This window comes from Cheilinus undulatus, linkage group 3 (genome assembly GCF_018320785.1).
Source record: "Cheilinus undulatus linkage group 3, ASM1832078v1, whole genome shotgun sequence".
Lineage (NCBI taxonomy): Eukaryota > Metazoa > Chordata > Actinopteri > Labriformes > Labridae > Cheilinus > Cheilinus undulatus.
The window spans coordinates 45,554,016-45,576,090 of NC_054867.1; the positions used below are offsets into that span (position 1 = coordinate 45,554,016).

Consider the following 22,075-nt stretch of genomic DNA (forward strand, 5'->3'; position numbering starts at 1 on the left):
CTCAGGTCCTGTATTGTGTGAATATGAAGGCTTAATTGTGATGACTTTGTTTACTTCATAATGTTCCATGTTTTCATTTTCTACCTTCTGGCGACTCGTTCTTCCTCCTTCTCATCCTCCAAATGTTTTCAGCGCCTGCAGCTCTGAGACACGTCTGCCTCTGCCACTGCTAACTTCATCATGTTGTTATTTTCTTTATTTTCACATTTTGTCAATCCTCAGGGGACGTTAGCTGAGGTATAGCATGAAAAATTCATTATAAACATTATTGTTGAGGCTTCTCTTTATTCTAATTGTGCAATTATAGTAACTTTTCAGCAGCAGATACATCCAGTAATACTTGTTGTCATTTTGTCTTAATGGTGTCAGAGGTTTAGCTTTACTTCTGTTGGACAGGTTGTGCAGACATAATGTTGTTTACTTTGTTGTTGTAGAGGTTGTGTTGTTGATGATGCTCTCTTGATCCTTCGTCCAGCTTTGATCAGCAGAAATGTTGTTCAGGAGGGATAATGGGAGTGTAATTCTGCAAAGCTGGATTGTGTGAGAGTGATTTTCCAAATTCTTTGTGCTTTAGTCTGGTTGTTATTGTTGTGGAGAGGTTTACTGCCTGGTTTTATTTGTGCCTTGTGTGAAACTCTCAAAGCAACTGACTGGATTGATCGTTCTGTCCAGTCACAACCAGCAGGAAAGGCCTGATCCAGTAAATACTAGAGGACCATCAATGAGGAGAGCGATCACTGCCTCTGCTTCAATGCATGACGGCAGAATTTGGTAAAAAAAAAATTGAATACAAAAAGGAAATCTGAAATGTTAATCCCAAACTTCGCAAGCTGCTGACAGGTGTTTGAAGAAGTAATGCCTCATCCGTTTATTCCCCAGACGGCTGCATCTGCAATAGTTCTCAGATTCTGTATCACATGCAGACATGTGTTCATATCAGTCATGTTCTCCTGTCAAAGATCTTTAAAGCTGACATCTGTAAGCTCTGTTAGCTTGATTTTCTTCTTCTATGAGACTGAACAACAGCTTTAGGGCTGTTAGATGCTCTGGAGAAAAGGAAATGTTTCACAAACTCAGATGTTTTGATACCAGCATCTGTAATGTCACTGATACAGCCTTAAATGAGCTTCCATGGGATCCACCTGCCAGTACATTGACACAATGCAATAATTTCCAAATAATTCATGCCAGTTGTATTGACTATGTGTACTTATACAAATAAGGAATATGACTTCATTATACAGGGGTATACAGTGGCTCTAAAAAGTGTACATGCCCCAATTTTTGTGATTTTAAGCGGAAGAGGCCAAAGTATTTTATTAAAGGTCAGATATTTTACTCCTTTATGTGTCTGTGGCTTTAAATGTCACTGAGCTGTCTGACTCCGCCCCTGACTCCACCCCTCTCAGGAAATGGATGTGGCTTAATGGATGTGGATGTGGCTCAGCTGGCAGTTTAGAGGAGGATCAGGAGAGCAGGGTGGAACTTTCTTCCAAGCGGGGAGGACCAACCGAACCTGGGGGCGGGGCTAACTCCCCACATGACATCATGAGGGGAAAATCTGAGAACGACTTGTTTCAGCACACATTTTTTGAAAGGTGGAGAAAGAGAGTGGGGAAGGGAATGGATTTTTCTAATTTTTGGGGGGGATTGTTGACAGGCACACATATTTGCTAGAAAAGCCTGAAAAAGTTTATTTTGCATTTTTCCCCCCTTTAATGTGGTATGTAACAAATACAATTCAGTTGAAAACAGCCAAAATCTTTTAGGAGGAATTATTATAAAAACAAAAAAGAAGAAAAAAAAACATGCTTGCATAAACACAATATGGACAAAACTATTTGGCCCCACCTGTTATTTTTTTAAATTCAGGTGTTCCAGTCAGTCCCATTGCCACAGGTGTATAAAAGCTAACCATGCAGTCTCGTTTGCAAATGTTTGTGATACAAAATGCTCAGTGACTTTAGGCATGGTGCTGTGATTGATGCCACCTTTGCAATAAGACAGTTTGCTAAATTTCATTCTCGCTGAAGAGTCCACAGTCAACTGTAAGTGATATCATCAGAGAGTGGAAGCGTTTAGGAACAACAGCAACTCAGCCACAATCACAGAGCAGGGTCGGTGACTGCTAAAGTTGCTAACGCTCTGCTGATTCCACAGTTGAAGAGTTCCAAACATCCTCTGGCATTAATGTAAGCACAAAACCTGTGCAGGGAGCTTCATGGAATGACCGAGCAACTGCATGCAAGCCTCACGTCACAAAATCCAATGCTAACTGTGTAAAGCACACAGACACCGGACTGTTGAGCAGTGGAAATGTGTTCTGTGGAGTGACAAATCACACTTCTCTGTTTGGCAGATAGATAGGTGAGTGGATGCCAGGAGAAGGTTGATTGCATTGTGCCAACTGTAATGTTTGATGGAAGAGGGATTATGATATCTGCCTGTTTTTCAGGGTTTGGGCTATACACCCAAATCTTAATGCTTCAGCATACCGGGATATTATGGACGATGCTATGCTTCTAACTTTGTGGCAACAGTTTGGGGAAGGGCCTTTTTTATTCCAACATGACTGTGCCCCAGTGCACAAAGCAAGGACTAGAAAGACATGCTTTGATGAGTTCAGTGTGGAAGAGCTTGACTGGCTCGTACAGAGCCCTGACCTTAAATGAACAGGCCTTCATGTGCAACATCAGTTCCTTCCCTCGTAAATGTGCTAAAGAAGAAATGGGCCAAAAATTCCCACAGAAACACTCAAAAATCTTGTGGAAAGCCTTCCAAGTACAGTGGAGGCTGTTATAGCTGCACAGTGGATCAGCTCCATTGTCTTCATGTATTTGAATACAATTTCATTGAAGTCCATGTTAGTGTGGCTGTATATATCTGAAGAAATACAGACACGATTTAAACAAATTTAACAGACATGCCGTAAAAAACATCACAGGGACTAGTGCTTAATTTCATAAGATTTTGAAACTTTTTTTCCTTTGGCTTCTTCACTGATATTTGGGCGGGAAATAAAACTGTCTTGTGTCTTATAACTAACTTTACATTTATAGTTCATTATTCAGTGTTAATTAAAGAGGAAAGTCTGTAAAGTTAGCTGTAAAATTCTGTGTTAAACAAACCACTTTCTCATGAACTGCCTGGATAAATAGAGTTTACATGATGCTGATGCATTGATTCCTCTATTGATGCAGGATTTATTTCTCTCATGGCGAAGCTGAGGGTGGAATCCAATAAATCCCTGGTATCTTAACACCCTGTGGAGGTGAGCTGCTTATACAAACAGGCTCTGCTAACAGATGTATGCAGAGATGTGGGCAGGAAATCAGAATATGTTTTGTTTATATTGATCAGTCTTTCCCAGCTGCAATCACTCTGCTGTGCGTTGTTTGCCTTCTGAGAGCTGTGAAGCTGACAGGAGCGAACCAAATGCAAATAAGCTTAGATTTCCTGAATAATTTCATAAAGATGAAGCCTGCCCCCGAATCTCTGGTCTTCCATTAAAGTTGGAGTCATCTGGGTTCATTTGGCTGTTATGACTCAATTGGTTCTCTTTATGACGGTCCGAATTCTAATTGCATCATTTATCGTGCTCCACCACCTGAAAAGTCGACGTCCCTGGGATAATTTTCCCATTTCTCTCATCATCAGGTTGTGATTACAGTTCAGTATAAGTCAATTATGTTCAGTCTTTCTCCTTTTATTCTCATGAGCAGAAAAGGTAAATTAAGACGGCTTGACAGGCAAATTAAGTCCACCTCTTACTGTTAATGAGGACTAGTGCACCCACCACAGAAATCAGTGATAGTGGTGATAATAATCATGGCTCTAATGACTAAAATGAGGCCTGGCATGTGATGTGAAGCAATTTGAGTCTGTGGTTAAATGCAGAAGCTGTTAATAAACACTCAATCAAATAAAAAAGAAATCAAATGCCTGGAAACATCGTTTTTGCGCTGCTGGATCACAGTCTGAAAATGCCCACAACCCAGATGTTTCAACGACGATTTTTCAGCCTAAACTTTTTTTCAAACACAAACAATCAAAGTCCTGATTTTGTCATAGTTCTAAAGAATATCTCCCCAGATTTTTCTGTGATGCTAGGGTTTGGAAGAGTGACCTGATTTGCTCAAAAGAATTTCAGAGTGGACCTGATTTCAGATCTAAAATGTTAACCACCCGAGCAAGCAGCACGTCTTACTGTTGAATGAAGAAGTGGAAAAAACTGCAGTACCGTGAGTCTCCACTAGATGCTGTTTGCAGAAGCTCTAAGGCTGCATTCACACTCACATTAAAAAGTCCATTCTGACAGCAGAAATATTTACAGGCTGGTATAAAAATGCTTATTTGGTCTGTTTTGATCATTTTTTGTGAGCACACACTGTTAAGAGGCGGATTTTTCTTGCAATTCATTTATTTGGTAAAATGAAATCTGAGTTATTTATAATTGAAAGCATGGCTGATCTGATCAATAGGCAGGTGAGTTTTAGCTGTTTGAAGGAGAAAGTGTCTATGAAAATAACCGAGGTGAAGTGTAGAAAAGATTCATTGCTGCTGGAAACAGTGGGCTTTATTCACCAACTGTTCTTAGGAGGAATTTTGTTTTGCAGTTTTGAAGATAATTCTCATTTTCACCAAAGATCTCATCTTTCAAGTTGATCTTCTTGAAAGCATTTATGTGCTGATATGAGAGGATAAAATTTTTGATTTTGGGCTTATTATCACTAGAAAATGCTAGGCAAAGAGTGGAACAAAAGCATATAATTTTTGATTATATTTCATTACATCTTTTATCAATTTAGCAACTTCATACCAAAATTAATATGCACAAATACATGACTTAAATGTGATAAAGTATAGATTTAAAGATTTTTTTTTGTAAATCTCAAATAAAAAATGATCAAGTTTGAATAAAAATGAATCACATGTGGAGTTTTATAGTTAGACACTCATTTAAAACTATAAAACCCTATCTTCACTCATGGACATTAACCTTCTGAGACTGACAATGTCGTATAAGCTACAACAAGAAAAGACATGGGATGAGAAAAGTAAAATGGCTAAACCATAAGTTGTAGCCACTTACTTTTTCCCCTCTGAAAGCTCTCTGTTTCACTGTTCATGCGTTCGCAGCTCTTACTACAGCTTTTCTACTGAGCCTGGAACTTGGATGACTGTAAAGGGAAATTGTGTCTTAATCTTAAAGTCTTAAAGCTTGTATTTACCCAACTTAAACCTTTGCCTTATCTTGCCTTATCTTGAGAGAAATGAAAACAATGTCTGACCAGGTCTTCACCTCTTGAGGAAGTTTAACCAAAAGAGTGGTTTATGACATCTTATTTGGGACGGTACCATTTGTGTTTGGACATGTGGTATCCTGAGGTTATAAAGGATCCTTGACCTGGAGGGTTAGGGACCAGAAAGGCTTAATTGTGGGGGCAAGAGTTTGTTTTACAACCTATTTTATGACCTGTGTTGTAACCATACAGAGGGGTACATAAGAGGATTGGTTGGAGTATACGGGGCACATTCTGCCATGGCCACTCTGTGGTCATGGTTGGTGTTTCCACCTGCAGGTGTCAAAATAAATCCAGAAAGTTTTCTCCTGCTGATTGTTGTTGGTGTCTTAATTTTCCTGTCTTTTTAGAAATTCCCACCACAATGACTTTCCAGGGTCTTAAAATCAACACCAGTAATACTGAATTTCTTTTTATCCATTTTTAAATTCATTTTTGATTGTTTCTTCTGCTAGCTTGGTTTTAGCCACCATATAGCATTCCCAAAGCAGATATAACATGGGCTGTGACAACCAATGGCCGGCTGTTCCACTGACACATCATGGTTTACCATGTGTAAACACTTTGAAACTGAAGGAGCGGGCCTGAGTGGCTCATAATCGAGAAAAAAAAAGGACAAACAGGCTATGATGTGGCCCTCTGTGTCACTGCAGACAGGAACTGCTTTGAATAACGGCTTATAATCAGCCATTATCAAAAGGCGCATGGACTTTTTTGTAAATGTGTGAATATCTTAAAGACTCTTTCTCACATGATTATTATTTTTTCACTTTTTTGTCCCTAAGAGATGGGAGAGAAGTTTTCTGCAAAAAAACAAAGTCTCAGTCATTACTGTTAACTGTGTCACACATAAAAATGCTTGAGTTTTAATTTCTGTTTGTGTTATTGTCCCATAAATGTTTATGAAATTCATTATTTGGCCCATTACTACAACTCACATATTCATAAAGCCCAGGTTGTCCTGGGAAAAAAAAAAGGATGCTTAGATCTTGACTGTGTACCACAGGGTGTTTTATAAACTTTTAAAGACAAAAGTCCAGATGAGACAAATTGGTTAAGAAAATAGCTGAGGGTTAGTGTGTTTGAATCATCTTTCATCATTTTAAAGCGTCATGTTTAAGAATGAAATGTTTTATTCATATACTCACTTTGAAAAACTACCCACCCTCACCTGACTGATTTACCATTTTTTAAAACTCCTCCTAACTTGTATCCTTTTCTTAGTTCAGTGCGATGCATCATATAAGCAGAAACCTGTCTCCTGCTTAAAAGCACCTGGGACTGATCAGTTTACTAAGACAGGTGCAAACAATTCAGCAGCAGCTGAAAGGGTCGTGTATCCCATGTAGGTTCGAAACTTTCTTAAGAACAAATTTAAGAAAAATCTCAGGAGGGTATTTGGGAATGAGGCCCAATGAGTCTGCATCTATGGGGTTGATCTGAGGTTGCACTGTGGAAAGGAATATGTTCAGATCATCCTCCACCTGCAGCCTTGCCTCATACTTGCTTTGTTTTTTATCAGTGCCAAAAACTTCTTCCTGTCAAAAAAACTCCTGTGGCTTGGCCACCGAGTTTGGTTGCTTAGTCTCAATATTATGCCAGAGTGTGCTTGGCGTCATGCTGAGGCCATCATTATCCAGCATCTCTTAGCAAAACACACGCTGAGGCTGAGGTGTATCATCAGGATAAAGCCAGACTAATCCATGCTTTAAAAGTCATGGTTGTACTTCCTTTCTTCTGCTATCACCAGAATCTGTCTCCTGACTCACTGTAGTCACAAAAAATCTTTCTATTTTACCTAGGATGACCATATTTTTAACCCTCAAAATAGGAACATTTTAATTTCAACACATACATGTGCAAACCCACATGTATGAGCTCAAGGCATTGTATGGTTCATGTGACTTTTCACCTTTTCACACCATGAAAAGTGCCTCAGCAGATGTAATAGCATCTCCCAAGATAAAAAAAAACAACTTGTTATAATTAAAATTGAATTTAATAACACCAGGAAACAAGATAAAAAAAGGGATTGTGCTGGTGTTTTACACCAAACTCATGTACTAAAAAAGAGTCTGGTGACCTGCCCTGAGACATATTCTTCAGGCCTATCAGCTTGTTTTAAAATGTTGATATATTTTTACAAAACAATGTGGGTTTAGAAATACACAGTGGCCAATTTAACTTTAATTGAAGCATAAAACACAAAAATGTGTGGTCTCCTCTGGCATTATACAAGTATTTGTCCATGTGCATGCGCAGGCACAGCAAGCAGAACATGCACCTCTGCAGGTTCTTCATTCAGTCCTTTATCAAGAGGCTTCATGTTAGAAAAGAAAAACAATGCTGATTACAGGGGTGCTGAAGTGACTAAAGTAGAAGCCTCTTTCCCCATCTTACAGGTAAGGTTTAGCTCTGAGCGTGTTCATCATTTGCCAAATTGGCATTAAATGATGAGCAGGATTTGATTCATCACGTGAAAGCATCTTCACACGCTGGTGGTGGTTCTGCTGGTGGCTACAGACACATACTCTAAAGACATTTGTTATAAACATGCACTCATTATATGGCACCGTTTCATGACGGTATATGGTATTACTGTATGACTGCCTTACAATATTGCAACAAAATAGTTTAATCTGATATTTGCCATCATGTGTAAAGTCTCTCACTTTTTTCAACATACAGTACATAAAGAGATGTTAATTCTAGTGTGCTGCAGGCTTTTGTGAGCCCACTAGATATACTGATGATAATGGTGGCTTTAGAAGCTCAAAATAAGCCTAGTATTTGGGGTGTACAGAGGAATTGTTGTCTGATGTAAAGAAACAGCAGCGGTTTTTCAATAAATTGATGTAGGCTCGTCTTAACATAGAGTAAAAGAACAAAAAAGGAACTCTGAGTGCTTGGAAACATTGAAGTTTCTTTCCCAGTCAGCACAACATCCATAGCAATTGATCAGATACGATTTAGAAGACAGATACTATTTCCCCCAGAGCTTATTGCATTTGTTCTAGGTGATGATCTAGCTTTCTATCTCATAAAATGTTCCAACTTTTGCTTTTCCAGGAAACTGCATGCGCTGCTGTAATGGCTCCGGTCTCAAATGATTGCTGGAGGATAAAAAAAAACAAAAAACAAAACAGAAATTGAAAATTTCTTCCTCCTACAAAAGCTAAAGCTGGTGACATTTTGTAGTTTCTTTGATGTGAAAAGGTTCACACATGGACCTGGAGCAACATTGTCTTTGTTCATTTCTGCATCTCTTACCTGCCGGTGCTGCTCACTTTCAAGCTTCCCTAGTCCAGTCACGCACAGAACCGAAAGGAAAACAGAAACAAAGGAGAAAGGATCCAAAAGCCCAAAAGCAAACTGTGATGGCAGAGTTGGAAACAGTTTGTAAGAAATTAAAACTGGAACACAATGCCTAATGTGTATGATGTGGGAAGGATAGAAACTTCTTTAACAAAGCAACATGGTCTAGTTGGAATAAAGCAAAGAAATCCTCTGTAAACAATGGGAAAGGTTAAAGATCTTTTGGCACAGAGCCAAAAGATCTGATTTGGTGAACTTTTTGTGGTTTGTTGAAATGTAGAAAGACTACTGAGTCAATGGAGACTTGCGGTGCATCTTACTTTTACCCAGCCATGATCGGCTGAAGGCAAGCTGATCCAAATTATTGCCTTGCAGCTTCCACAGCCACTCACAGCTCTTTCTCTCAACATATCGGTGCCTCCACAAAGTCCATTAATCCCTGATAATTGGACACCTCGAAGGGCATTAACCTGCTTATACCATGGTCACTTGCCAAAGAAAAGAATTAATAAAACTACTAATTTATAATTTCATATGTTTTGTGACCAAAATAGAAAGATTTACTAAAGCAACAATTCATTTTTCCTAGCAATGAGCTTGACTAATAACTCGAAAAGTCATTCCAATGCCATCACTTTCTTAGGGAATGTAAATGTAGTTCAGTACTCCAGTAAATAGGGGGGGCCATGGATGCGAAGTCACAACGGAACAAAAAAACTAGTTCACTCAGCACACTTTCTGAACGGATTTATCAACGAAAAGGCATAAAGATGTGATCAGACTATAAACCTATTAACATGAACAGTCATCTAATAATAAGCTTAGTTTTAAGAAACAGGAGGTAAGTGAGCTTTTTTTTGCTACACTCACCTCTAAGTGGTATGGTGAGCCTGGAAACGAGGTGTACACCAGATATAGGAAATACGACCGTCTTATGTTACTGGTCTTAAACCTGGAGTCCATCATTATATGTATGTCAGGTGATGGTTGATGCCGGTCCGTAGGCTCCTTAAGCTGGCAGCGCTGTACACGGAGATGAATTCAGGATTATACGAAAAGTTTTTTGTTGTATCGCGTTTCATCCACACAGAATTACAGGGTTTTCGTGCTGCAGAAGCTACTGAGCTTGTTATGGCTTTAACAACAAAATCTGATGCTCCTTTACTGCCACCGCAAAACGCACACACCTTATATTCTTAAATCCAACGCAGAAAACAACCAGGAGGGCAACTAGAAGAAAGTTTGAGTCAGTTTTCTGTGATCTTCTTCTCTCTTTTGGTGCATTTCCGTGGCAGCAATACAGTGCCACATACAGGCTTGGCATATGCACTACAGCGTTTTTTTTTTCCGTGGTTCCGTGCTTACGCATACAGTATATTATCTGAAACGATCCCTTCTTTACGGAAAACTTTTTCAAAACGAAACGGCAATGTATCATCTCTGTGTGGACGGTATGTGGACATGTAGTTACTCCTACCATCTAACAGCTGCTGCGCATTAATTTGAAACAGTGTAAGGATTTTTTGACTGGAACTACTTGTGAAGTGTACCTTGAGATTTTGGCAGGATGTAAGGTATGCCTTGGGCAAAATGACTGTGAAAACCAATCCAAATAAGTTCATATCATCTCACAAGTTGTAATTTTTTCTTTATTGTCTTATTGACAGATAGATATACAGTAGTTATGTGTTACCTTCCCAGATGAGCCCCAAAGGTAATACAAAACTATACTCTAATGAGAAAGCACAAATGAAATGTTCGGTCAAGCACAAGTGTCATGTTCTAATGTGGGCCATTTTTCATTTGTGTTTTAGAATCTGCTATGGGCCAATTAAAAACGGGCCAAGGGCCACATTTTGACCCCTGGACCATAGTTTGGAAAACCCCATTCTAAGTGAAATCAATGGGACATTTTGCATATAGTTTGATTTAAGTGGCTACTGAATGCATGGTGTGAGTGCTTCTATGTGTAGAATGGTCATAAATCATAGGCTGAGTGTGAGAGAACATCGTGTGTCACTGATGTAGAGCTTTAGTGATTAGAGATGTTTTTTGCAGTGTTACTTGAAGACTACTGGACTGTTTGCTGCTGCTGATTTTGACAGTAGATGCTGATGTAGTTCATCACAGCTAGATGATGTCCAGTAATTGACAACTGATTTAGAATAAGCTAAAACCTCTACTATGAAGATGTATGTGTGTCAGGGCAGCTGTTTCATATGAATAATCTTTATCATGCTGCAGCCACTGATGTATGCATTTGCTCCTTTGTTCAGTCGTATATTCAGTAGTGATGTACCTGCAGATGAAAGAGCGTTATATCCATTAGTGTTCTAGGTGTTCTTGTTCAGATGATTGATGTCAAATTTGGGAGCAAAAGCAGCACATTGAAGTTTTTGAAAGACTAATTTGTTTCCTTGCTCTTATTTCTTGCTTTTATCCTTTTTAATAATGCATAAAGCATTATTTCTACCAATCAAAACGAGCCCACACACATTTGGAGTTTATTATTCAAGCTCAAGGACAGGATTGTTCTGCTGGCTTAGCACCGGCATTAACCCTACAGTTAGAGCGCCTGTCTGAGCTTCCATTAACCTACACAATAGAGCCGCCCTGCTAATTTTCACAGCTTCACTTTAGTAATAATTGATATTCATGATGTGTGTTCCAGCAGCTGCCAGTTAAATTCAGAGTACACAGGCTCAGAGGCACTGGATGCTTTTAATCAGCTCAGGGATGTGTGACATATTCAAGTCAACAAATGTTACAAATGAACAGCAGAATGAAAACGTTATGTGATGATGTGCTTCAGTGTGCTTTTAGTCACAATCAAATATGAATGGGACATTTTTAAAACACATTCTCAGGGATATAGCTCTGTATCTCTAGTATACATAACAAATGCTATATGACAAGTCTTTATCTACAGCATTAGCAGCTAACATCAGTTCTCCAAGCTGATATTAACATTAAAAAGCATTCAAACATACTCTGGAAAAGGAAATGAATTAACACTGGTGGACTGCAATAGTTACTCTGAATTATTGCTTTATAACTTCCCTGTGGATTTGAACTATCAGGGGTTCTTTGTTGAAGCATTGAATTAAGTCAGAGGCTGAAGATGCTGATCAATAAAGAGAGTGTAAAAGGAATTTTTAACTCTTTGCTCTGCTAATACATCATGATCTTGACACCAATCAGATGTAAAGGGGTTTTTAGGTTCATAAACACTCAGATCTGCATGATTAGAGGAAAATCTATAGCATGTAATTGTCTTGTTACACAGTTACACAAGTTTGTACAGAAGCAACTTTGCCCCTTCATTACATCGCTTTTCCTTCTAACATCCTCACTTGCTCAGAAATGTCTGGCTTCTGTTGCTATATTTTGCACTCCCTGAAGCTCTGTATTTTTTCATGTCTGGACTGAATGCAGGCCGGTCTCGTATCCACTCTTTTTCACTGTGAAGCCATGCTGTTGTGACTCATGCAGAATGTGTCTTGGCATTGCCTTACTGAAATAAGCAGCTAAAAAGACATCTGGATGGAAGCATATGTTGCTCATAAACCTGTATGTACCTCTCACAGATGTGCAGGTTATCCATACCATGGGCAATAACACATCCCACACCGTCATAGATGCTGGCTCCTGAGCTTTGCATTGATAACAATCTGGATGATGCTTTTCCACTTTAGCCTGGAGAACTATATGGCCATTATTTCCAAAAACAATTTTGAAATGTAGACTGGATGTAGCTTATATGTGGCTTTCACTTTGCATGGTACAGTCTTACATTTGTAGTCACAGTGATACCTGCTACTGTTGCTAGTGGGTTCAAAAATCTACCAGCCACTCACATTTTTTACTGGCCACTAGTGTTGTAGAACTCAAGAACGGTCTTGGTCTTGAGATCGGTCCCAAGACCACATTTTGAATGTCTTGTCTCAGACTGGAGAGCATTTTTACTCTTTCTTGTCTCAGACTGCCCGGACTTGAGATTTTCCATCAAGACCGATCGAGACCAGCACTGATCTGCTATTCTTCGACTTCATTAATGTGATAATAAGGAAAGAAAAAAAATGAATAGCTACATCTGCAAAAACTTGGACATCAGTCCATCTTAGTTCTAGTCAGAAATACCTCTGAACACTTACTTAAGGCCTCATTCACCTGACAAAACTAGATAAACATCTCATTTTCAGATATTTAAAATAATTCTGAACTTGTCAGTTGCAAGTAGTTGAACAAATTTGTTACAATGTCATTTAGCAGACGCTTTTCTCCAAAGCGACAAATTTGTTAAGATAATAGATTTTTGCATGTTGTGCTTTTAAAGAGTTGCAGACATCTTGTTTTTATCTGTCACATTTATTTAAAAGAAAACTAAAATTAAAGAGAGAATGCTCTTTAAATGTTTAACCTTGTCATGGTCTCGACCCCCAAAAGTCTTGGTCTTGTCTTGGTCTTGGTGCACTCTGGTCTCGAGCAAGTCTTGAGGTAAAGTATAAAAATAAATCATTTCAATGTTTAGCATTGGAATTTAGAATCATAGTATAGAATTCAAGATCTTGTTTCTCAATCAAGCTCAGTAGATTAAGAGGGAGTTTGTGCACCAGTGATCTATACTGTAGCTCTTTTGCACCATGTTTTTGACCAGTTTGTCCCATACTTGACTATGCAAACTTTCTCTGCATGCAAATTCATGTGGCTTCTCTTGCATTCTGAGTATCAGACTTAGGAGAATTACATGTTTTGTTGACTTGCTTAGCCTGCTGCCACTGCAACCTGGCCCTGGATAAATGGAAGAAAATGATTGGAAAGTGTGGTGGCTGGTATGTTAATCATATTCATTAGCCACTGCTAAAGAATACCCACATTTGTCTGGTGGCAGGTGCTAATTTCCCACCATGGACAGTGGTTTTCTGAAGTGTTCCTGAGCTCATGTTGTAATATCCATCACAGAATGGTTCCAGTTTTTACTGTAGTGCAGCCTTAGCAGCTGAAGGTCAGCGGTATTCACGTTGGTTTTCCAGCCTTGCACCTTACATGCAGAGATTTCTCCAGATTCTTTGAATCTTCTGATGATGTTATGTGCTGTAGATGATGACATTTCTTAATTCCTTGCAATTGCACATATATGTTCATCAAGTGTTGGACTGTTTGCCTAATGCCTCGATTCCACATGTGCATAGTTTTAGAGCTAAGTCAACAGGAAGTCCATTAATTTCTGTGGGAATCTCGGTAATGTTTGACATACCTATGAAACCCTTCCTGTCCATAATGTAAACATCTCGCCTTTATGCTGTATTTAATATAATAAAGGCTGAAAATAATTTGAAAATAACTGCATTATGTTTTTTCCGTTTTTTGTTCACATTTTACATCCCAACTTTGTTAGGAAATGGGTTTTGTATAAAGCTTCCTTCCAAGCAAAAAACAGAAAACCCCCATATACTTCCTTTTCAATTTGACCACTTTTGATGACTAATTTTTTTTCCCTCTTTTTCCACAGAACAGCTGGACAAAAAGAGCAGACAGCTGGACACTTGAAGGTAGATTTTTCACTCCTTTCTTTTATGATCTTGATCACTGCAACATTTCACTAAGAGAAACTTAGAAAAACAAACTTCTTTATTTACCTTGCACTGCGGGAAGAGGAAATATTCACATGGTGTTTCATTGCCACTCGGTTTATGGGGAGCTGCCCTGTGGTGGAAGTGCTCTGGGTCACTTCCTGTGGTGTTGGAGATGACCGCTGTTTGTGGAGATTATTGCCGCTGCATGGTGTCCGCTCTGCAGGCAGCCAGCAGTATGCAGCCCATAAAAGCCCTGCTGTGCTCCTGCGGACTCCGCTTCAGTTTTGAAATCAGCTTGACAAAGATACTTATGGAGGTCTGCTCTTTTAATCATAGACATGTCCAGATGTTTATAAGAGTGGAAGTGTAGCCTATGCATGCCAGTGTCTGTGAACATCTGTACTTTCGTTTCTTTATTTTAAGCCACGAGTTTTGTCAAAACTCTTAAAACTGAATGCAGTTAAGTGTGGTAAAGCTTCTTTTGTGTTTTCTTCTCAAGCAGCAGAACTTGTTTAGGATGCAGCTGAACTCAGTGATCCCCTCACTACATCTCATTTCAGCTTCCCCTGCTTCTCTTTGTGTTTCACAGTGCGGCTGCTTTCAATTTTAACAGTTTCTAGAAGAAGAATGAATCTTATTTCCCGCTGCAGTGCGCCTACTTTTAGATCTTTAATGAAATGTGAAATGATCTGGAAATATCCAAGTGTGGAAAAGACATTTATTCTGTGCAAAAGTGGAAGACAAAACAAAACGTATTATAAATGAGACAGTAAGATCTGATTAATAACACTTGATCTGGAAGTTGTTTTAAGTTCTTCTTCTAGCTGCAAGGAGTTTCTATGATCCAACAAGGATAGATCACTTTCTGGTTAAGGTAAAAAGTCATCCATAATTAAAATGTTCAATCTCCAGCAGCTATGTGCAGTAATTCCAGATTATTCCAATACTACAAAACCTCTAGCTTTGCTTTATTGACAGCCATGGTAGGGCAGGCCTCTTCTCCTTTTCACAGGAAAGCAATCTGTATTCGTTTCCTGTGTACCTCAGGCTGAATAATTCATGACTCAGTCCGCTGTCAGCTCCTATTTCAGAGTGCAAAAATTGTACCCTCCCTGTGAAGACTGCCACACTGTGTTACATCAAAATTCCTTTGTATCTTTTTCATAGAAGTGTCACCGTGCTTAACCAGGTGGAGGATACCCTCAGCTGAATATCAGCCCTGACTGTAGAATCTCTCTGTCATCACTGACCACACAGAACAGCAGCCCTAACCCAGACTGAGACACTGGAAACCCTCCACTGGCATTAGATGTATCTTTGAATACACAGTCATGATCATCAGTTTAATATGTAGAAGTTTCTCCACTGTATATAGAAGGATAAAGATGCAATCTGGGCTATCAGTTGTTTACCTTTAGTCTAAAGAACATCATGGCGGTAGCCAGAAAGTTGAGGTACAGCGGCTACTAGTGGCAGGAGGCTGCTTTAAAGTTTAGACAGATTATTTAACCTTAATTTTAGTCCTAAAAATGATTTTAAATATAAGAATGCAGTTAAGTGACTAGTCTTTCTGGCGCTGACACCCAAAGGACCAGGTATTTAATCAATCAGCTGACTAAATGCACACATATTTAAAACAGCTTTAATGTAACGTTGCACATCCCAGTAGTGCCACTCCAATTCCCTTTATTTGAGATACTCCTCAGGTCTATTTTCGGTACTGATTGATGCCAGGCCGCATCAATCTACATAGAACAAATTGATCCAAAAAGCCAGGAAAAAAAAGTATCAGTTCAACTTCAAACAAAAAACATAATGAACAGACTCATGATCGTAAGTCACTGTGGCCCCGTCAAGAAGGAGACGGAAAGTATATATTGCCGTTTTGTTTTGAAAAAGTTTTCCATAAAGATGGAATCGTTTCTGGAAATATCCGCGTAAACACAGAACCATTGAAACAACTGAAAACGCTGTAGTGCATATGCCAAGCCTGTATACCTGGCGGTGTAACACTGCCACGGAAGTGCACCAAAGGAGAAGAAGAAGATCACAGAAAACTGACACAAGCTTTTTCTAGTTGCCCTTCTGGTTGTTCTCCGTGTTGGATTTAAGAACATATGGTGTGTGGTTTTTGCATTGGTGAGGGAACATCAGATTTTGCTGTAAAAACCATAACAAGCTCAGTATCTTCTGCAGCATGAACACAACCCTGTATTTCGCCGTTATTGTTTTGGCTGGACCCACGCAGGCATCTTAAGAGAGCTACACTGTGTGACGTAATCGTTTCAAGAAAGATGAGGATAGCGTCCACACGGAGACGAAACTGTAGTCGTTTGCAGATTTGTGCACTCTGGGACCTGTTCTCAAAGAGTATCGTTTACAGTCACCTGAAACGTTTCCGTGAGGATAAAATGCTGATACGACAAAAAAACTTCTCATATACACCCGAATTCAATTCTGTGTGGACGGGGTCCATATCAACATCAGGTCTCAGCCTGCAGCACAAGTAAAGGTCCGTGGGTCACAGAGCTATGACAGTGCCATTCATGAGGAAAAGTTATCTGTTTAGGCGGAAAACCACAGAATTTTAAATGAAACCACACATCCTTTGCATCGAACAAAAACCTTTTAGCGGAAGCAATAAAATCATAGAATCATGACAGAATGAAGATCAACCCAAAAAAGGCAAAATAATCCACTGTTGACATACTATTCCTACATGAACCCACAGTTCCTTCTTGATTGCTGTCCTCTTGTCTTAAGCTGCTCTGCGTAGACACGCTTTCAGTTTGGTAGGTCACTTGCCTTCGGTCGGACAAAAACTGTGGTTCTGTAGAGTGCAACACAGTGGGTATGAAGATTGCAGGTTTAAATGGTAAAAATGAGGTTCTTCAGGAGGGTGGCTGGGCTCAGCCTTGGAGCTCAGACATCTGGCGGGATCTTAAAGTAGAGGTGCTGCTCCTTTGCCTCGAAATGAGCCAGTTGGGGTGGTTCCAGCGTCTGATCAGGATGCCTCCTCGTCACCTCCCTGCAGAGGCCATGTCCAACTGGAAGTAGACCCTGAGTATAGACCCAAGAGGGTTTATATATCTCATCCGGCCTGGGAGGCTTCAGAGTCCCCCAGGAAGAGCTGGAAATTGTTGCTGTGAGGGGAGATGTCTGGGTGGACTTGTTTAGCCTGCTGCCACTGCGACCCGGCCCGATAAGCAGAAGAAAATGAATGGATGAAATGAGCCAGTCAAACTGAATTTGTTTCTTAAATGAGGCTGTAAATATTATTCTCTCTGCTGTAAAATGAGGTTTGTATATGACTCTCAGGGCTTTTGCAGGCACTCTCAAGTGGATACTCAAGGAAAAGCAGTTTTTTGCTCTTCTGCATTGACTAAGGTTGTTGTTTGGTCTGAAACTGTTTTGAAAATCACTGTAGAAAAATCTGCAGTTACAGAGCACAAATGCTCAGCCTGGGGGTTTACTGATTATTTGCTCAAATGTGCTCAAAAGTTCAAATCCCCAATGTTCTCATTAACCAGGTCTAAAACTTTTTGTTTAATTCAGTCTTTAAAATTGGTGAACTATTTTAAGTTCAAAAAGGCAAGTTTGAAGCTCAACATTACTGAATTGTTAAAGAAGTCTTTAATAAAAAAGTGAGCTGCAGTTAGATCTGTACTTAAACACAGTTGGTATTACTATTATTAATATGACTGTCATCACTTTTTTTTACAATTAAATTCCTCAATACTGTATAGTTTGAACTGAGAAACGTGAAAATGAGTGAGAAAATTAGTTTTAAATATTTGATGTATCATCAACCATTCCAGCTTTATAAAGAAAATCTATTTAATATTTGAACAGTCAACCAACTAGTTTACATCTGAAGGATGCAACCCTTATAATGCAGAGATTGGATCAATTACCTTATATCTACCATAAAACCTCTGAAAGTCTCCTGTGGACAACAATATGCTTTGAAAACTTAAAGCAATACATGTGGGACTTATGCATGGTTTAATGTTACTGTATGTCAATGTTAAATGAATGAATAAATAAAATGAGTAAAAACAGAGGACACTGTAGCAATAAAAACAAGAAAGATCAATTCAAGACCACTAAAAGTTAATGGAAACATGCAAATAAACTCAAGTACATAAAATAAAGTCTACAATATTCATAAGTAGTTTATTTTTTCTTCTGCTTTTTCAGAAAGCAGCAAAATGAACATTAACATATATCTCTGGGTGTTGTTAACACATTTTTCTATACCTTCCTTGACTTTTGATGGTTCTGCAGAGGAAGCAGCTCTTTCATGCTCAGCTGTGTCCTCATGAGAGCTCCTCTGTGCAAGGTTATGACTCTCAGTACATCTAACATCTCTGTTTTTATGCTCTTTTTGCTGACTGTTCTCCATGTTCCTCCTCCTCCTCCCTTGCGTCCACTGATGACAGGAGTTTGTTATCTTTGACCCGAGTTGTGAGAATTTTTTCTGAACCTTTGCTTGGGGAATGATGCAGCGAGCTGCGGGGGAGTGTCCAGCCTGAAATAACAGATGAGACTGTCTGGAAGGGTGTGCAAGCTTCTAGATAACATTTCTGTGTCTGGGGTCACCTTACTGCTCAGATATTTTGAATCTCATACTGAAAGAACACGAGCAAGTGGTATGCAGTCTCACATCGCACTCGTGAAGCTTCAAAATATGACGATGTACCAAGAATCTAGTGTCAATATTATATGTGCAGGGCTGCACAGCCAGGCCAGCAATAATAAATAAGCAATGCTCAATTCGATCCCAAAAGCAGGCAGTAAAACCAGTTATAATATCTCAGTCTGCAGAGACTTCATCTAGAGTGAGCAATTATTTATTTTACAAGTGTCAAAAAGAATGAAACTTGCATCATCTTTGGTGATTAGACTCCATCGTGATGTCTTTATAACAGCAACAGTGAGGTTGTCAGCAGGATAGGACGCTTCCTGATGGAGTATCGGCACAGAAGTGGTGCTGGTGAGGGAAGGGGGAAGGATGAGATGAAGACTGGGGAGATGGGGACTCTGATGAGATGGATTGGAGGTGACTGGGGTGGAGGAGGGTCAAGATGATCCACGCTGAAATGACAAACTGACAGCAGCTGAAAGGAAGACAGATTTAAAGTCTGACAGCAGCAGGATTATTGGCTGATTAAGGTCGCCACAAAATCTGGATGGTTAAAAACCTGGAGAAGAATGTGCAGCTGAGGAGAGAAGCACAAAGAGACAGAGAAGATGATGGACAATGATGAATGAGTGGCACCAAATACAGTTATTTAGTGTATTTAACCCTTGATGAAAATACATGCATATGCTAGTATTGATAGGAAGATCCAGCTAGGTGTACAAACTGAGGCTTCAGGTACATTTCACATTTTGGAAAAAATGATTTTGGGCTTTATAAGCCTTTATTGTAGAGCAGTGGCTCTCAAATGGAGTGGCAAGATATACTGGTGTGCCTTCAGAACCAAGACAAAAAAAGCTGGGAACCACTGAGCTGGATCATATCCCCCTGAAACAGGACTAAAGAGCCTGCTACATAATTCTATCATGCATTTAGCCACATAATGGAGGAGTGTACTCTAATGATAAACATCACTTTATTGCAGCTGATACATTAAAGCTGCTAGCCTTCGTAACAATAGATTATCAGTTACTGTGGTACTAAACCAAAAGTGTTGGGGCCTTCATAACAGCACCAAAAGATGAGGCCATTAAAGCTGCATACCCTGGTCAAATTATCCTTTATCGAAGGTGACTCTGTAGGTTGAGTCTGTGTGACTTTGACTGTAGTTTTTCTTGACTCCTCTGAGGCTAACTCTGCTGTAAAGTGAGTGATTTTTGTTACCACATGTTGGTTTGACAACACTGTGTCTACCACCCATAACAGCCCAGTGAGTCTCATTGCAGAGGACAATGTTTTTGCACAGAGGCTGAATCCTGTTCAACCTTCTGCCTGTTGAGACAGCTGTTGCCAAATCTCTCACTGTAAACGTCTCTCAAAAGTTCCTGTATTGGAGCTTTAGAGGTCACTCCAAGTGTTTGCCTTAGTTTAAAGAAAACTCACCTTCCTGACACTTCTTGCTGCATTAACAGGAACACATCCTCCCTCGTTTTAAACACGGAGATTTATCCCCCTTATAGACAATTAGCTGCGTCATCTTGCAGCTGCTTCATTGCTACTTGATTGATTTAGTGCTTCTTGTCAGGTGTTGCATACAGGCATGTAGATCACAGATATAGGTATGTTCTGGTGAGGGCTGTTGCTTTCTGTCATTTTTTTCTCTAAGCTCTCAAAGGCACATGGTTTCATCCATCATGTTCAGCACTTGATTTCTACAGAGCAGCTGTTATCCTCAGGCAGTGGTAGGGATCAGTTTATTGAATGAATCTGTCTTGATTCAGTTTTCCCTTGTAAACCATCCATGTAGCAGCCACAAACACTATTTCATCTGCGATGCAATAATTGTGGGTTATGTGAGCCTGAATAAGGTGTTGGATTCTCATTGATCCTGCCACAATTTTAGAGAGCAATCACTGAGTAAAAGAAATACTCTAAAGTTATCCCAATCACAAGCAAGGGGTGAAGACAAGGCTCACTGACTATGATCTGATCAGTTTATCCTTGAGTCTCAGAGGACATACAGTGTATTCAGAAAGTTTTCAGACCCCCCTGCAGTGGTTTAAAATCTTTTTTGCTCTCATTTATCTACACTCAGTACCCCATGATGACAAAGTGAAAACAGATTCTGCCTCCCATTTCTCTGGATCTTTGCTGACATGTTTCTGCACCTTGACTGAAGTCCATCTGCCGTAAAATAAATTGGTTGGACATGATTTGGAAAGGCTCACACCTGGCACAGCTGACAATGCATATCAGAGCAAAAGCCAAGCCATGAGGTCAGAGCAGAGGAGCTGCCAGCAGAACAAGGCACAGATCTGGGGAAGGCAAAAAAAAAAACTTTCTGCTGCGCTGAGCATTCCCTACAGCACAGGGGCCTCCAGAGTTCCCAAATAGAAGACGTCTGGCACAACCACGACTCTTCCAGGAGCTGGTCGCCTGGGAAAAACTGAACAATCGATGGAGAAGTGTCTTAGCAAGAGAGGTGACCAAGAACCTGATGGCCACTCTGACTGAGCTGAAGAGACCCTGTGCAGAAATGGGACAAAGTTCCAGAACCATCACTGCTGCCCTCCATTGATCTGAGCTTATGACAGAGTGGCTAGACAGAGAAACACATGAGAGCCGGCTTTGAGTTCACAAAAAAGAACCAGAAAAAACCTCTCAGACTGAAAAACAGCTTCTCTGGCCTGATGAAACCAAGATTGAACTGTTTTGTCTTAGTTTTGTTACGTCTGGACGAAACCAGGCTCATGACATCATGACATCACACCCAAATTAAACCAAGCCAGGAAAGAGTTGAAAACTTTCTAACGGTCCAAATCCAAAATTCAGTCACATGTAGATCTCAGTGTTTTCACAGGTTCACAGCAACCTTATTCCAACATATCTAGCGTGTTAAGACACAAATTTTGGATTTCCCTTTACAGCGTATTTAAGAAACAGGACTCTAGTTATGATAAGTATTAGTTCAGCCCCAGTGCAAAGTTAGAGGGAAATCTCTCAAGGCTTTCTTTAGATTTCAGGCTCACAACCAAAGGAACAACACAAGGCCCAGTGACGTTGACTTTTCACCCATGACCTCCAGAACCGTGCTTGAGTCAGAGTAGACATTTTTGCAAAGTTGGATGAAAATCCTTCAAACGATTCTTGTGATATCACATTGAAAAGATGGCCTCCAGCCATAGATAAAATAGACTAAAGGCCAAGGCTGATAATGTGATAGTAGGATTCAAGTTTAA

General features: G+C 39.7%; 1 protein-coding gene across 1 annotated transcript in view; it reads left to right on the plus strand.

Moving 5' to 3' along the window:
• The window catches only part of rap1gapb (RAP1 GTPase activating protein b), a 246,310-nt gene that overhangs the window by 39,336 nt on the left and 184,899 nt on the right, over positions 1-22,075 (plus strand). The window contains exon 2 of the mRNA XM_041779604.1: positions 14,131-14,170. The gene's annotated coding sequence lies outside the window, so the exon portion shown is untranslated. The remainder of the gene's footprint in view (positions 1-14,130; positions 14,171-22,075) is intronic.